Source organism: Uloborus diversus, chromosome 7 (genome assembly GCF_026930045.1).
Source record: "Uloborus diversus isolate 005 chromosome 7, Udiv.v.3.1, whole genome shotgun sequence".
Taxonomy (NCBI): Eukaryota; Metazoa; Arthropoda; class Arachnida; order Araneae; family Uloboridae; genus Uloborus; species Uloborus diversus.
In genome coordinates, this window is record NC_072737.1 from 112733608 (window position 1) to 112749565 (window position 15958).

Genomic DNA, 15958 nt, shown 5'->3' on the forward strand with positions numbered 1-15958 from the left:
TTCTTTGTCTTCATCATATAAATTTAAATTAAGTAAAAATGCATTGAAACGAATATGATGATGCTTAAATGCCTGATATTTTCTTTTATAAAACAGGTAGAATAATATTGAATGGGACAAAGGTTGAATGAGTCATCACTAAGTTTCAAAAAATTTGTTTCAAAAGTTGCCTTTTAGTGTCAACAGTGCATTTAATCATTCACGTAACTTGACAGTATTTTGGTTCTTTAAAGTAAAGCCACATAGTTTAGTTTGTTTCTAAACCAGATCTTCTTTGAAAAAACCATTCAGTAATGAATCAATCTTCTGATTCAAAAGTATACTTGTTCGGTGTATTTCACGTATACTTGTTTTGTTTACTTATTTGCACATTTTCAAATGTATATAAATTAATAGGTTCAGAAATTCCAGAACGTGTTTGATTCCTGACATTGAACGTAGCAGTGGGTCGCATGAATTAGTTTTGCGGGCCGTATGTTGGGTATTACTGTTTTACTTTATGAGAATTCCTCTTTTTCTGTATTCTGTCGCCTGACTAAAGACCTTTATTTTCTAAAACTTTCAACGAATTAAGATATAACTCTGATAAATTTAATAATAAAGTTCTTACAAGTGATGGAATCGAACTCGGATGCAAATGAATTGTTTTTTTTTTTTTTTTGAGTGGGCGTGGCAAAACTAAGAATGAAATTTCGCTACTGCAGAATATGAAATATAAGAAGTGTCAAAAATGACAGTAAATTCAAAATAAGTGATGTCCAAGGAGTAAAATCACATCGCAAAAAAAGGCAAGTGGCTGCGACAGAAGTGGATGCAATGATATTTCAAAATTCAGATTTGATTTTGGGATAGTTGAATTTTCCACTTTTAATAGCTTTTATGTGCTATGCTGATAAATCACTCAAGATTTCTAATGCTCCTTTAGTTACTGTTACTTCTTCCTAGTCCAGGACATTTTTCCATGACTTGAAATAAATTTCCATGACTTTCAATGAAAATTTAAATCTTCCATGACTTTTCCAGGTCTGAAGTTTGCTTATTTTTTTTCTCCATGACTTTCCAGGATTTCCATAACCCGTACGAACCCTGGTAAAAACATAATTGTTCAACAAACTCGGCCTATTTTTGTAAAAACGAATTTTTTTTTTTTTCAAAAAACTCTTATGAAGTAAGTTACTACAACTCAAGGGCTGAAATGTTTTTTATCTTAAAACTTAAAAATGGCTATTTTTTCGCCCTTGAACCACTGTGCGTTGTATCATTTCGAAAATGGGGTTGTTTCCGAAATTTTAAAAGTATTTTTTTCTTAAAGAGCATGCTTATAAAAACATAGGGTCTAACCATTTTTTAAGTAATTTGACTAAAAATTTGACTTTAAATAAGTTAAAAAAAATATTTTAATCGGTGCGCTTTCATTGTTTACGTTTCGGCCGATGACATCACAAATGATGATATGACATTCACTAATGCCATTCACAGAGAATAATATTTAATTCGCATCTTTACTCACGTGTACTTTTCACTTTTCCCTCCGTACCTGCCACTATTTGCAGTTTAACCAGTTGGATCGGACTCTGAAGACAGCTCTGATTTTTTGATCCAGACCAGAAACCGAGCAATGCCTGGTCCAGCACCCCAGAGGTATCGTTTCACTTAAAGGACTTTGTGACCACGAGCATATTTAACGCCGCACAGTCACCATTAAGGAAGACAGTGGATCTTCTACCGGCTAGGATCTAACGCGGTTCACTCCAGTCACAAGTCCGACGCCTTACCGATCAAGCCACCACTGCCCCACTCACATGTACTGGCAACAATCTGGTTGATAGCAAGCACAATATTTAATTCGCTTCTTAATTATCATAACGTGGAAACGCGGCAGACAGATGCGCCAAAGTACATTATTTGTGACGTCATAAAGACCACTCCTTATTTTCAAAATCGGACATTTTAAAAAATTAACTAAAAATTAAGCGTGAGGAAAATGAAAGTTTTTTCTCACTCCATGTTTTTTTTTTCTTACTCTCTCAATTTCAGTGACTAAAAGTAGTACTTTCGACTGAAAGAAACAACCCCATTGCATGTTTGTCAACTAACCATGGCAAAAGTATTTGAAATAAAAAAGAATTTAAAAAATAAACATTTTATAACGAGTTGCGTGACTTTGGATCTCCCTGGAGAAAATACAGATTAACGAAACATTAAGCCCACCTTTAAAAAAAAAAAAAAGAAATCACCAACAATCTCTTAAGACGACAGAATTTAATTGTGCTCGCTAGAAAATAGAAAGTCAATGAAAAGGGAGAAGTTATGTTACATTTTTATGAATAATTCTCACAGCGCAGTTTATTGTTTACAAATATACAAGTTGTTACATTTTGCTCAAAATATGTAGCGTTGAAAACTACGCTTCGATAATAAGGGTGTTTCCTTTTAAAAGCGAACAATTTAAAAATACTTTAGTTATCTTTCTATATTCTAGATAATGTCTACGACTTCATTCAAACGCAGTTATAGCTGCGAGCAAGTTATTTTAATTAGTTTTATTCATGCTTTTATACATACGGATAGTAAAAATTTTTTCATATTTCTTTCTCTCCGCTGTTAGACTGATTGTTTATGCATCGCTTATTTGTTTTAGTTGCGGCTCAGGATGTTGAGTTGCGGTAAATAAGTTGTCTCAACTATAACGCTTTTTTGAAAATTAGAAACGTTTCTTTTTCTTCTTCTTCTTTTTTTTTTTTTTTTTTTTTTCATAACAGAATGTTTACGCTTCGACCAACAGATAACAAGTGCTGCACGAATTTAATCCAGACACAATTTTAAGTGCATGTTTTTTAAATATTTAATTCTTTTTGTTTAATTGGTTCAAATGGTTATTTCAATTCATAACTTTACTCCTAATTATTATTTCTCTTGGAGGAGTCGTTGCTTTCAAAGTAGGGGAGAGTCTTGTACCATGGGACACTTTACGCGTTTTAATTTTTAACATCAACTATTTGAATCAAATTAAAAATTAAAAAGTCACACTAAAATACCCAAACATATTTCTATGCAATATATTTTTTTTAATTCAGACAGTTTGAAAATAAAATATTGCCAGCCGTTTAAAGTAAGAGTTCAAGCTGTCCCGAGGTCAGGCCTCGGTCGCCTTTGATGATGTTGACTCCTGGGGTAGGCGGCCGCCTTGGGCGGCGGATTTTAGGGGCGGCAAATTTCGTAGTAGAAACACTTTTTTTTAAAGTAAGAATTTCTGTTTCCGCGCCATTTTTACTGCTTCAATGCTAAAAAATAATAATTTAGAGTGTGTAACAGTGCTTGGATATGCAAAACATAGTTCGGAATCTAACTAGAAGTTCAATTTAATGTTAGAGACGGAAAATTGCGTGATTGAAATGCCTTTTTAAAATATTAATATCTGTTTCAGTCACTCAGTGGCATAAACTGCGCTACTTTAATGTCAAAAAAGATAATTTAAAGGGTTTACCAATACTTGGATGTGCAGAACTCAGATTGGAATTCAACTATAATAAAATTATTTTAATTTTAAGCACCTTACTATTATTTTTATTTTATTAATATATTATTATTTTATATTATTATTTTTATTCAATGGCGGGAAGTGTGGTGGCACTTGTCAATACCGCCTAGGGCGGCAAAACTACTACACTGCTAAAACTGCAGGTTGCGTTTGGCACTTTCAGGGGTGAAACGCTTGCTCACCAGCGGCACCCGATTGAGAGCCGAAATTGCACCCTTAGCAAGGGTGAAAAACTGACTCCCTTCACCCAACGTGCACCGTAGGTGAAAGATGGTACCCTAGGTGAGAAAAATGGCACCTTTATTGCTTCCTATATCAGGGTGGCGACAGGAACAGCAAAAAAAAGTTCCCTGACTTTTCCTTGATTTCCCTGATTAAGTTCACTGAATTTCCCTGATTTACGTTACCATGGATAATGGTTTTCTTCCTTTACCGTATCTGAAAACAATTGCATATTAAATAAAATGCAGTGTTTAAAACATTATAAACTGTTAATTAAAAAAATATATTTTGAAAATAAGCTTCTTTTTCTTAGTAAAAATAGTATATTAAATTATCTACCGAGAAATATTATAGGAAATCTAAAACAATGCTTTACTTCCAGTATCCTGTTAACATAGGAATTCTAAGAAATTATTAAAACCACTCGTAAAGAAATATCTAATCATCATAAAACTAAAAATGTTTATTTGGAACTAATTTTGAACTGAATTTTCAAGCAGCATAATTGTTGCTGCGAGAATAACAAGTAATTGTGAAAGTATAGAAGTAATGTAGTTTTACTTACATAAATAATGGACATACTTATGTAAAACAAATTGGAACCTTTAAACAACCAGTCATATTGAGCTATTCTCTAAACAAGAACTTAAGTTTTAACGAAAGAATACAGAATTTTAACTATTAAAAAATAGTAAAAATATTTACTTATGTACACAACTCAATTTCAAATGATTTCATTATTAGTCGAAAAAAATATCTTTTTTAACAAACATTGAAATGTACAAAAAAAAAAAAATCAATAATTAATTTCAAAATTTATAGTATAACTTGGTTTTAAAATAAAAGGATTTTAAAGTCTAAAAAAAAATTATATAAAAAATTTAAACCCTTCGTATAATCTAAAGCGACAGCGAATAATAAGATGGCAAAAACAAAGTTGATTTTCATTTAACATTCAATTTTAGCAATTAAATCGAAAACGCCAAGTAAAATACCTTTTAAGCTCTTAACAGTATCAATTACAAAAAAAAAAAATCTTGAAATCGTGATTACAGTACGCTAGCTACTTCAAGACAATGAGTAAAGGCAATGGAGCAAAGTCTTTAATGGCAACTTCCTCTTTGCCTGCGGAAAATGAATAGGAAAAAAGGGTGTTTAATTTTGCAAAGCAAAAAAAAAAAAAAAAATCTTCATTTGATCAATTTTTCCTGAATTTTTATTATTTTTTCAAAATTTCCTGATATTTCCCTGATTTTTCCCTGATCAATAAAGTTATCTGACTTTTCCCTGATCTCCCTGATTTCCCTGATCTGTCGCCACCCTGTATATAGATACCCCCCCCCCCCCCCCCGTGTTGTGTAAGTTTTTGAATACAGTTGTGTTTTATTTATTTTGATTTATATATATATGAAGGCATTTGATCACATTTCAACTTTCGAACATAGTTTAGAAGTGTTCACGACTTTAATTTGCCTGTTCATGCACCAACTTTCTTACATTCACATTTGGACTGCTCAGTAATTAATATGTTGTTGACAACTTTTACTGCATGATCCGTACTGAAAATGAACAGGGAAGGTATTTATCAATCATTTGCCGGAACAACCAGAAATATTAAGTAACATTTGATTAGAATCATGGGAAAATAAAAGTGTTTCATTGACGTTTAAAATTTTAATCGAGCGTAACATATCAATACTTATTATAAAATTCGATATTTGAGTATCCTTATGCGTACAAGATAAATACTAATTCAAAAGCCCTTCTTTCCAAAATCAAGTTTTCCGTCAGATTAAAAATAAAAACGAGTAGATAACTACATTCGCTTCATGCAATAATGCCTAAGAAAGATACGTTAACCAAAACACGATGTGAAACTCATGAGTCAAACACAGAGTGAGAGAGATTTCTTTTCACGCGTTTTTTTTTCCTCGCCTTCGCTGCTCTGTTCGTTTCCACTTCGTAGTTATTTCATTGAGAAGAAATAGACATTGGTATTTGCTCACTTCGATGCATTTTTATTCCGGGATTAGCTATTCAATTATCAGCTGATTTAAACGTTTTTATTTTTAATGCTGTTGTTGTTCAAGATAGTTTTAGGTAACAGTTTTGCAGGATATAAATAACAAGACTTTAAATGTTTAATAAGGTAAACGGAACAATAAGCAGTTGTCAACTACTTTAAACACTTTAAATATGTTCGAAAGCTCCAAGAGCTACAATATGATCAAATGCCTTTACTTACGCGAGATTTCGAAGATTAATCCACGAAATTTTCAGTTTTATACTTCATTCAATGCGAAAGTAAATTTCGTTGCAACTTCCTTCGTTCGCCATTCAAACTGAAGTTGTCGTTGGACGATAATTCAGAGCGCATGCTCAAGGAGTCGCTCTCCTATTGAATGGTCTTTTAGCACTTTTGTTAGCGTCGTTCATCCACTGAGGAACCAAAAGCACCTTGACGACACTTCCTAGCCTCCGTTTCACCCTGAGGCACCGTTTTTTCACCCTAGGGTGAAATTCTTTACCCCTGTGGCACTTCTGGTTTTAACAGTGTAGATCCAGCCCTATCCGAGGTACAACATCCTAGTGTACCTTGAGAGTCATCCCGTTGTACTATGGGCAAATCTTCATGTTCTTCATTCCCCTGAAATTACAGTCTTACCACTAAAACAGTTAAGGTACCGGATAGAGTTCAGCCTTGTCACAATAAAGCCTTACCCTACATGTTAAGCATTACCAAAACACATTATTAAATTATCATGCCGTGGCACGAGTTTCATTGTTGAAACACGCGCGTTACTCGATCATCGGCTATTATACATATAGTGGATAGTGGTAGTATTGTTATTATTGTTATTAATAGTGGTAGTATTGTTATTACTTTTATATTTCTTTGTAGTAGCAGCAGTAGAAGCCGCTTACTTTTACTAAAAGATTTTTTTTAGTAAAGTGTAATTTCTGTCGTTTTTTATGTTTAAAAGAAACGAGAAACACACATACAACATATGTATCCATATGAACATAGATAAAAAAAGATTTCGCTTCACTCTAACAGATGACTCTTATTAATAAACGTGAGGAGAAATACTCCCTAATGTGTCATCTCATTTTGTAACTCAACGGTCAGAAAAGAATAGCAGTTCTTTTTCAAAAACCTACCACTTTGTATTCGCAATCTCTAACGTGATTTTTCACTTCACCGAACGAATGAAATTACACCCCTTTAGGCTCCAAAAGTGCTCCACAGTTCAAATGTCAGCAGCGTTTATTACTGTACTCGGCTCCCTTTGGCGAGGTGAAGGACACAGGCCACAAAGTAGGTGGATACCTCCTGTTATTTAGAGTTTGCTTCTGAGAACATTGATACTTGAAAGGAAAGAAAGCGACCGAAGTTCATCCAGTTCGTCTTTAGTTATGAAAAGGTGCAGTAGTATAATATACATACCGTTTGACACAATAATGTATTTTTTCTTTTCAGGAAAAGTTAGAATCTTCTACAAGAAAGAACGCTTTTGCAATGAAAATTCTCACCCACTCATGAGTGATGGATACTTAAAGAGCGATATCATTGAAATTAAGAACAACTTTAATTGGCTAGTGTATTAATTTGTTCTAATTGTGGTTGGTGTTTTTAGATGCTCTTATGTTTTTTTTTTTTTTTTTGTCTATTTAAATTAAATTCATTTTCTGTCGCGGGAGGGTTTATTTTTTACTTTTCTCTACATGCAATGCGTATTTTAATTCAGCAATTCAAATATCAGTAGCGTTTATTACTGTACTCGGCTCCCTTTGGCGAGGTGAAGGACACAGGATCAAAAATAGATGGATACCTCCTGTTACGGGTTTGTTTCTGAGAACATTATACTTGAAAGGAAAGAAAGCGACAGAAGTTCATCCGGTTCGTCTTTACGTTATGCCAAGGTGCAGTAGCATATTATACAGAGCTTGACTCAAGAAGGTTTTTTTTTTTTTCTTTTCAGGAAAAGTTATCATCTTGTACAAGAAAGAATGGTTTTGTAAAGAAAGTTTTCACCTACTGATGAGCGATGGAAACTTCGAAAGGAATGACATTGAAACTAAGTACAATTTTGACTAACTAGTGTTTTAATTTGTTCTAATTGTGGTTGGTGTTTTTAGACTCTTATTTTTTGTGTCTATTTTAATTAAATTCTTTTTCTCATCACGGGAGGAAGCATTTTTTACTTTGTTTTAGATCTAATGCGTATTTTAATTCAGTTTCTAAATGTCAGCAACGTTTATTACTGTAGTCGGCTCCCTTTAGTGAGGTGAAGGATACAGGCTCAAAAATAGGTGGGTACCTCCCGTTATTTAGGGTTTGTTTCTGAGAACAGTGATACTGAAAAAGAGTGAAAACGACTGAAGTTCATTCAGTTCGTCTTCAGCTATGCAGATACACAGTAGCATATTCTCAGCACTAGCATTAAAAGTATGTTATCTATCTTCAGGATATTTAGTTTATATTGCTACTCTATGCAAAAATGTAAATGTGTTTACATTTTTGCAAAGAGAAAAAATACTAAAAGCAAGGAAGTTCTCTTTTCTAAGGGAGGGCTTGAACCCCCATTTTCCCCCTATATGGACGCCCACGCCACTTTCTACGGTTTTAGTCATACAGGTGTTATTGTTCTTCTTAATTATTTTTATTTGTCTTTAAGTTCCCATTTCTTGTTTTATTTTACACATATTTTGCAATTTTGTTTTGCTGTTCTCCAAACATTATTCAGGTTTTTCCCTGTATTATGTTTATTTCGCCGTTCGCTAAATATTACAATTAAATCGTTACGATTTTTTCCTAAAATGACATTCATTGTTAATTTATTCCTAGGTGGATTCATTTTGTCAGCAATCTTTATTATTATGGGATTTTTAGAGAAATTTATTGCTTTATGGTTATTCTCGAATCATGTAAAAAATTTCGGCTCTGAGCTCCGTTTTCTCTTGTTTGTTTCGTTAATTTGCTATTTGGCTATTCAATCTTTTTGTTGTTCATTCTCGTCCCTTTTACGGGATGTCTCTACACCCAAAAGATCACTATTTTGCGCTGAAAAAGGGATTCCATGAAGCCCTGAAACCGTGTATGCAGTAAACAGCTAATTTTGTGCGTTAAAACGTTTTAGATTTGCATTTACATTTTTCCCAGGTTTGTTCTTTACCTTCATTGAACATTCAAGAAGACTGCTTGTTGTTCGCACTATGACCTCGGTTGTCATAAGGGGACGAAATATTATCTTTTTGATTCGCCCAGCCAGTCACATGACCCTTTTCCTTGAATATCTTTTCGAGAAATAGTCGCACAAACTTGATTTTTATGTCAAATTTCATCGGAAAATCAGCCCTCTTTTGGGACATAAAAAGGTTAGAATTGTCGAAAGAACTTCAAGAATTTTGAAAATTAAACAATAGACTGAAACACAAGAAAAGGCTTACATTTGCGTCGCCATTGAAGAAAAATGTGAAAATAATGCTTACTATGATATTTAAAAGAGATAAAAAATATGTAAAGTTCAACTGAAAGTTGTGAAACATTATAAATTTAGAAACATAGAGTGAACAGAACACCTGGATGCAATTCTTGATAGCGAAATCTTTTAATTTTTCAGAAACAAAATTATGTTTTATTATTATTGTTCTTTGTTGCCTACAATATCATTTAACTTTTAACTATTACGGTACACATGAAAACAAAATAGAGGATGTTATAAAAATTTTTAGAACACGGAAGTAATTTAAAAATTATCTTGAATAATTAATCATTGTAGCAGCATTATTTCAATCTCAACTGAGGAGTTTACTTTTAAAATGGATTATATCCAGTTTTACATTTTTTTGGCAAAACGAAAAATAAGTTTTACACACAAACACTAAATATTAGAATTTCGAATTTCTCACGACGTTTTGGTAGGCTAATAAGTGACTAGTGGCAGACCTACTGTCTGATCTCGAAAGCTGCGACTAGCACCGTTGAACGGTTCTATTTTAAAAAGGGGTGACAGCTTGTTGAAGAGAATGCACCATGGTAGCATTTCTGCTAAAAAAAAAAAAAAAGGCCTCAACTGGAACCAACATTTCTAATAAACGAATCCAACGGAAAACAAAACAAAAAAAAAATTCCCCTCACATTCGTTATCTTTCTTATCAATATCTCCCCTATTTTGATAAAATCAGAAGCGACCTGACGCATGCGCAAATTTGAGGAAGGTTGCGGTTTAAAATGTCAAACAGTAAATTGCTAATTTTATGTTGGATAAATTCCTTTTAGGTGCAAAACATGGATATCATCCCTTTTGCAAAAATAATAATAATAATAATAATAATAAAATAAATAAATAAATAAATAAATTAAAACTTATTTTCTTCAGAAATAAATTTTATTAGATCCTCCTCTTAAGAGTTCTGAAACAGTTAACTGAAACACCCCGTATAGGTTCTAAAATTTAACTGTACAAGTATGTGTTTACCACTCAATTTGAGAAATGTTCACTACATTTTAAATTAATACCCCCGTCAATATTTCTTTTAAAAAATGAGTTGAATAAAAATAGGTTCTTTGGAAAAATCTGCTGTTTTTACTTCCTTTTACAAAAAAGGAAGTATTGTATTCGCAAAAAAATTTTCACTCAAAAATTGGCCTTAATTTCCATTTTGCTCACCCCCAAATGAATGTTGAGTTTTTTTTTTTTTTTTTTTTTTCAACCCGAACACACGTGGATATGTTCGGATGCTCCAAAGGGGGTCTTTTGCCCCTTTTTGCGGGGAAACCACTGTTAATTTCGATGTAAACTCAAGTGGTGTTATAATTTGGCGGACACTTGGCGATATATCGTCAGTCTTTTGGTCGCCAAGTTTTGTCGCCAACTTGGCGGCAAGTTTGGCGATTTCTTTCTTTCTTTCTTTCTTTCTTTCTTTATTTATTTTTAATTTGGTTTCAATTTGGCCAATATTGGTGATATTTGGAGAGTAAACTATTGAATCATATTAAAACTGCCAATAATGAAAAAATGACATTAAATTGGAGTAAAAGGAAGTCATGTGATGCACACATCAGCTCGTTTATACCTAGCTTGACCCGCAACCAGAGAGTATTATCGAGAAAATAACATGCAAGCGTACACTCGTTTGCTTATTTCATGAGACTTGTTACCTACCAGTCGCAAAACGAATAGATGTGCAACCAAACTACGCAAAGTGAAATAAATTAGCAATCTTGGTTGCTCAGTCAAATTGTTTTCTTTTAGCACATTTAACTGGCTAAACAAATGTTCTGTTTTGTATAGCATATCCAATATGCAAAAATGTTTGCATCACATCTATTGACCGAATTGCTAATGGATGACTAACTGGACTAACCGTGATTTATTATTACTTAGAAAATTGAAACCAGTTAATGAATGCTGCGGACGGATATAATTTGTGGCTCTTGCATTTTTATTAAACGCAGTTCTTTATTCAGTTTCCCTTTTGATCCCCGAAGAAAAATTATGTTTCATTTATTATTTTAAGTTAAAGAGCTTTGAAAATTTTAATCATGAAATCACTGAAATAAAGAGTGTGCTTGACTTAATAATTATTTATGTTAATTTTGAAAGCATAAGATAATTAATTTTCCACAGAGGTTAAAAGCCTTTAATTCCCTTCTAACATATTGATTTCTTATAACAATTACAAAAACACTTGGTTTTCAACAATCAAGAATATTGCTTATTAATATGACTAGCACCTCAGTCTGGTAAAAAAAGTTAATTATTGTCTTTGTGATGGGCCAGACCAGTCACATTGCACTTTTTGCTAAATATGATTTCCAAAAATAATTACAAAAATTTAATTTTTATGTCAAAATTCATCGGAAGATAAACCTAATTTTTTGACTTAAAAAATTTTAATTTTGGCCAAGAGCTTAAATTTAAAAAAAAAAAAACTATAATTCAAACTTTCATCATCATAGTTGGCTCGACAGCCCAGGGTGGGCCAAGGCCTTCCTTTGGAGAATCTTCCAAGACGTCCTACTTTTTGCCTGGGTTTTCCAATTTTTAACTTTGAGAATATCGAAGTCAGATTCAACAGAATCCAACCATCTCATTTTTGGTCGTCCCCTTCCTCGAATTGTCACAGGTTTTGCAGCAAAAACTTTTTTAACTGGATTTTCTTCGTTCATTCGAGAGACATGGGCCGCCCAGTTCATTCTCCTAATTCATCGGAAGATAAACCTAATTTTTTGATAAATAAATACCTTTGTGCTGAATAGTAAAGTCAGACCAAACAACGTAAGTAGAAGCACAAATTTGTAAATACAAATTTGTGCTTCTACTTACGTTGTTTGGTCTGACTTTACTAATTTTTTGACTTAAAAAATTTTAATTTTGGCCAAGAGCTTAAATAAAAAAAAAAAAAAAAACTATAATTCAAACTTTAGCATAAGAAAACACGCTGTCTCTACCAAGCCAATGAAGTAAAAGGAGAAAACTTTTGTCGACAATTTCGTTTTATCTTAAAACTGTCCAAAAAGTCATGATAACTCAAAAAGTTTGAACATTTTCGATCGGTTAACACATCCAAGTTCCATGAATATCTCAATTTGTTCTGCAGTATTTTTTTTTTTCAAAGTATAATCACACATTTATAATTAAAGTATCGTTTTATTCAAAGCTAATTTATTGCCTCTTTTTTCCTTTTTCCAAAAAATACGGATCACGCAAGCAAAAGATCTCGTTTCAAACAAAATGCAGCGAAAAACATACAAAGGTTTATTTAATCCAGTGACGGGTAAAAGAGTTTATTCGGAGAATGAATAAAAAATATGAAGAGCTAAACTAAAATGTTTCAAAATTATAACATTCAGATGCATTATTCTTGCGTGCAAAAACTTTAATTCGTCAGATGTGTGTTATTCTTTTTGAATTTTTGACATTTTGATACCAAAGCTTTATTTAAATTTACATCAGTTTGATTGATGAAGAAATCAGTGTAACGTTGTTACTTCCATAAATAAAGAACGCAGTTCATTTCATACGTTACCAATACAAGAACAGCAAACTTTCAACGCTTGCTTGTACTTGTTAATTGGGTTGAAATATATTTTACGAAGTGTGAAATAACTCTTCTGTGGCGTCACAAACACATGCTAAAAAAGAGTTTTGCAGAGATTATCCTTGGAAATTTGACATCTTCTGCGGTGCTGCAAATACATGCAACAAAGACACACAACATACAGAGATTGTCCTCAGAAATTCGACATTAGAGATTTGCTCGTTTTAGAAAAGCATTCGCAATTACCTATTGCCGTCAAATGAATTTGTAGAACATAGATAACTTTCTACCGATTAAAACATAGATTTAACAGTATACATACACCCTTGTGCAAATTAATTAAAACAAACTCGAAAAATTGAGAAAACTAAGAAAAAATATTATTATATTTAAACTTATATAAGATCAAAGGTTTTTAGTGCATGACATGATGTCCAGGATTCTTTAATAACATTTGGACACGATTCGAAATGGAATCCACCAATTTTTTACAATCATTTATAATATTTGTGTCCTTGTATCAGACATGAATTAGCAGTGATTGGCTTCTCCATAGCAGCAGTTGAGCAGTCCATATGCAGTTCTTGCATGTAACCTAAAAACTTTCGATTGAATTGATATCAGGAAAGTTCCCAAGCCATTCCAATGTCTTAATTTGGTTCTCAGACATGAATTTCTTGACCATTTTGGACGAATGGAAACGGTCTAAATTCTGTTGGAAAATCCCCGTTTCATCTGGGTATCGTTATTTCAACTCTTCAAAAACATTTTTTTTTCCAGAATAGTTATATATTGCTCAGAACGCATCATACCTTCAACAGGCTGCAAAGAACCAACAACATTGCAACGGAAACAACCCCAAAACATTATTTTGAGGGTGTTTTATAAATTGGTTCATGTTCTTTCGCCTGGAAATCTCCGCTCGTGTTGAGTTCTTTGACCTTGGACAATGAAATGACTTTTGTCGCTAAATAGTACTTTCCTCCAATTTTTGAAAGTTCAATTTTTATATTTTAATGCCCACAAGTAGCGCTTTTTCTTCATCCGTTGAACCAGAAGCTGTTTTTTCAGAGGTCAATAGGCTGGCCAACCGGCTGCAATAAGGCGTCTTCGAACCGTAGATGAGTTAACATTTTTTATTCCATTCTCTTTTAGAGCTCTATTAAATGCTGCACTAGTCTTTCGAGGGTCTTTTTTACTTTGCATAAGCGAAAAGAATCATATCTTGGTGTTGGTTTCAATTTTTGCCCACATTTCTCTCTTTGCTTTGGAGATATGGATCCTGTTTCTCTATTTTGTTTTATAATGCGGCTCGCAGTTGCAATACCAACGTCAGCTATCTTTGAAATCAATCTATAAGTCTTTGGCATATGTTCGGAAAGAGTACCAATCTTTGTACGCTTTCGCGGTGTCACATCCATCGCTGACGACAGTGAAATCTCAACTATCATGATCATAGCTATAGCTTTCGTCTTTGGAAATTCCTACACATGCACTCTCAGAATCCCTCTGCTTGTTGTAAATTGATAATGGGTAAAGGATTAATTCATCCCGCCAAGTTTTACAAATTTTAGTTTGATTGGTGAAGAATACTTGGAATGATTTTAAAATTATGGGAAAATTACTACAAGGGTGTATATATATGTAAAAGTTATAGACAAACAATAAATAAATAAAAAGATACAATGAAAAAAATTATAAAACAAGTTAATTAATAAATAAATAAGAAAAAATAGGAAAAAAATGAAACAAAATGGAACAAAAATTGCATAAAATAAAAAATAGAAACAATAAAATAAAAATAAAAAATAAAATATAAGCGAAAAAAAAAATAAAAATGAATGAAATGAAAAATAAAAATAATAAAGTAAAATAGAAGTAAAAAATATTTAAAAAAATAAAAAATAAATAAATAAAATACAAATGTGTAAAATAGAATAAAATAAAAATGAATAAAATAAAAAGTTAGTTGAAAACTGCCAATTGTAGAAAGTGCACGTTCCCCAATCCAAGCAATTTCCAAACTACAAAATACATATTATCAATTGATGGCGTGTGTTGAAATCATACTGTACAATCTTCATGAAACCTAATTGAAAAGCAACCCTTAAAATGAGATTAATGATCGTCTGCTAACTTTCTCTGTGGAGCAACAAGTCGGCACCGTTAATCATACGAAGCGAAAAGCCCGCGCATTTACTTTAGAATGCATTATTTATTGCTGTGTTATCAGCGGGGATCAAATTTGTAAGAAGCGAAATTTAAGAAAAGATACACTTGCTATAATATTTGCATGCTAAAAAAGTTACTTGGAGTGCTTAGTCTCGGTTAATAATAACAGGTGAGTGATTTGTAACTTTGGGTTCAGGAAAATGTGTAGGCACATTTCTTCATTGGCGCGAGCTCCTAAAGTTGTTTATATTCTTTTAGTTTTCTTCTTTGTTTCCGATTTTCATTTTTCATTAAGTGATTTGGTTTTTTAATATTTATTTTATTCTTTGTATTTTACTCTTTGTGTTTAAGTTTGTCATGTGAAAAAAAAATATTTCCGTAAGAAAGATTTTGTTTGAGACTGAAAAAAAATGTGATTTTGAAAAGCACAAATAAAAAGTATTTTTTAGAATTTATTGAATGCGCATTATTTTTGTATCTTTCTCTTGTTTACTGTATTTTAATATTTTTAAGTAAAGGAGCTAACAAAGTCCAATCTTGCTAACTTTTTCTTCTGTTATCAAAATTATACTGCAAATTTATATTGATACAATGACCTTCAAAGAGAGAAGTATTAAAAAAAAAAAAATCACGAATTAAAAATTGGAGTAAAAGGAAGTCACGTGATACAAACATCAGCTCGTTTTCTCCATTTCCTTGAATTACCATCTTGAGAAAACTGATTTTAAATGTAATTAGAAATGTGTTTGTACTATGAACAATTTATTGCAACCATCAAATGCAACAATTCTTTATGATATTTTTTTTTAAGTATTTGTCTCAACTGTACTGAATCTAGAGAGAAACTTTTTCTTGTTAGTATAACAAACAGTAATTCGTTGTCACCGGTATTAGCGTGCTGTTTTGTCTCGCTATTCAGCTTTACCAAGTGAAATAATATTTATAATGCCTTGAGCATTTGCAAAGAGGTAAGGT

The 15958-nt window shown here is 32.3% G+C and overlaps 1 long non-coding RNA gene across 1 annotated transcript in view; it reads left to right on the forward strand.

The window, feature by feature from the left end:
* The window catches only part of LOC129225984 (uncharacterized), a 210169-nt gene that overhangs the window by 71663 nt on the left and 122548 nt on the right, over nucleotides 1–15958 (forward strand). The window contains exon 2 of the long non-coding RNA XR_008580760.1: nucleotides 7747–7846. This is a non-coding gene — a long non-coding RNA (uncharacterized LOC129225984). The remainder of the gene's footprint in view (nucleotides 1–7746; nucleotides 7847–15958) is intronic.